The sequence below is a fragment of the Gorilla gorilla genome, chromosome 5, assembly GCF_029281585.2.
Source record: "Gorilla gorilla gorilla isolate KB3781 chromosome 5, NHGRI_mGorGor1-v2.1_pri, whole genome shotgun sequence".
In the NCBI taxonomy this organism is placed as follows: Eukaryota; Metazoa; Chordata; class Mammalia; order Primates; family Hominidae; genus Gorilla; species Gorilla gorilla.
This window is the reverse complement of record NC_073229.2, coordinates 136564549-136566588: the sequence shown is the minus strand read 5'-3', so window position 1 is coordinate 136566588 and position 2040 is coordinate 136564549. Positions and strand designations below refer to the sequence as shown.

General features: G+C 50.8%; 1 pseudogene; it reads left to right on the top strand.

The window, feature by feature from the left end:
• Positions 1 to 521: 521 nt before the first annotated feature.
• LOC115935003 (keratin, type I cytoskeletal 18-like) lies at positions 522 to 1810 on the top strand (annotated as a pseudogene).
• The last annotated feature ends 230 nt before the right edge of the window (positions 1811 to 2040 follow it).

Genomic DNA, 2040 nt, shown 5'->3' with positions numbered 1-2040 from the left:
TTCTCTAAGTGATGATCATTTGATCTCCCCTTTTCAATAGTTAGCTTTATTACTAGCTTATAAATCAGTGTCATGCTAGTAAATGTCTAACAACTGATTCTCAAAAATTAAGAGAAAAGAGAAGCAAGAAAAAGAAAAAAGGTTTTAACTGTAACATTTGCCTGTTTGCCAGTATAATTACCTCTAACACGACCAATGTGAAGCTGCAACATGACGTCACTGAATGCAGAGTTGGGACCCAGTCAGCAGTCTAGAGCCCATACAAACAGGATCTGGCAGTGCTGCTTATAATTTATTTAGCCTCTATTTAGAGAGCAATGTTAAATAGCAATGATAGCAGCAAGCAGCCTTTCCTTCACCCTGATGCTTTAGTATCCAGCCGCAAATAACTTGCTCCCTGTGTGCTCCATTTGATTACATGCTAGTGGGTTCTTGGAGCTCTGTATCTGGACTTAGAAAAAGGGAATGTCGGTCGTCGGCAAAGCCTGAGTCCTGTCCCCTCGTTCTCTTCCCCGGACAGCATGAGCTTCACCACTCGCTCCACCTTTTCCACCAACTACCGTTCCCTGGGCTCTGTCCAGGTGCCCAGCTACACGCCCGGCCAGTCAGCAGCACAGCCAGCATTTACGCAGGCGCCGGGGGTTCTGGTTCCAGGAACTCCGTGTCCTGCTCCACCAGCTTCCGGGGCGGCTTGGGGTCTGGGGCCCTGGCTGCCGGGATGGCCGGGGGTCTGGCAGGAATGGGAAGCATCCAGAACAAGGAGACCATGCAAAGCCTAAACAACCGCCTGGCCTCCTATCTGGACAGAATGAGGAGCCTGGAGACCGAGAACTGGAAGCTGGAGAGCAAAATCCGGAAGCACCTGGAGAAGAAGGGACCCCAGGTCAGACACTGGAGCCATTACTTCAAGACTATCCAGGACCTAAGGGCTCAGAACTTCGCAAATACTGTGGACAATGCCCGCATCGTTCTGCAGACAGACAATGCCTGTCTTGCTGCTGATGACTTCAGAGTCAAGTATGAGACAGAGCTGACCATGTGCCAGTCTGTGGAGAGCGATATCCATGGGCTCCGCAAAGTCATTGATGACACCAATGTCACTTGGCTGCAGCTGGAGACAGAGATCGAGGCTCTAAAGGAGGAGCTGCTCTTCATGAAGAAGAACCACTAAGAGGAAGTAAAAGGCCTACAAGTCCAGATTGCCAGCTCTGGGTTGACTGTGGAGGTAGATGCCCCCAAATCTCAGGACCATTCCAAGATCATGGCAGACATGCAGGCCCAATATAACGAGCTGTCTCGGAAGAACAGAGAGGAGCTGGACAAGTACTGGTCTCAGCAGATTGAGGAGAGCACCACAGTGGTCACCACGCAGTCCACCGAGGTTGGAGCTGCAGAGATGACACTCACAGAGCTGAGACGTACAGTCCAGTCTTTGGAGATGGACCTGGACTCCATGAGAAATCTGAAGGCCAGCTTGGAGAACAGCCTGAGGGAGGTGGAGGCCCGCTATGCCCTGCAGATGGAACAGCTCAATGGGATCCTGCTGCACCTGGAGTCAGAGCTGGCACAGACCCGGGCAGAGGGACAGCACCAGGCCCGGGAGTATGAGGCCCTGCTGAACATTAAGGTCAAGCTGGAGGCTGAGATAGCCACCTACAACAGCCTGCTGGAAGATGGCAAGAACTTCAATCTTCTTAATGCCCCGGACAGCAGCACCTCCATGCAAACCATCCAAAAGACCAACGGCCGCTGGATAGTGGATGGCAAAGTTGTGTCTGAGACCAACGACACCAAAGTTCTGAGACATTAAGCCAGCAGAAGCAGGGGACCCTTTAGGGAGCAGGACGCCAATAAAAATTCAGAGGTTAAAAAAAGAAAGAAAGAAAGATGGAGTGTCATTGTCAATTAGAGATGCTGACCAAGGACTGGGGAGGAGAAAATGGCTAAGCACAGCAGTGCCCCACATCTGCCCCACGATGAAGACTATGCTCTCTGAGTGAACTGTTGAGATCCACAGTCTATTTTTATCTTTTCTAGGCT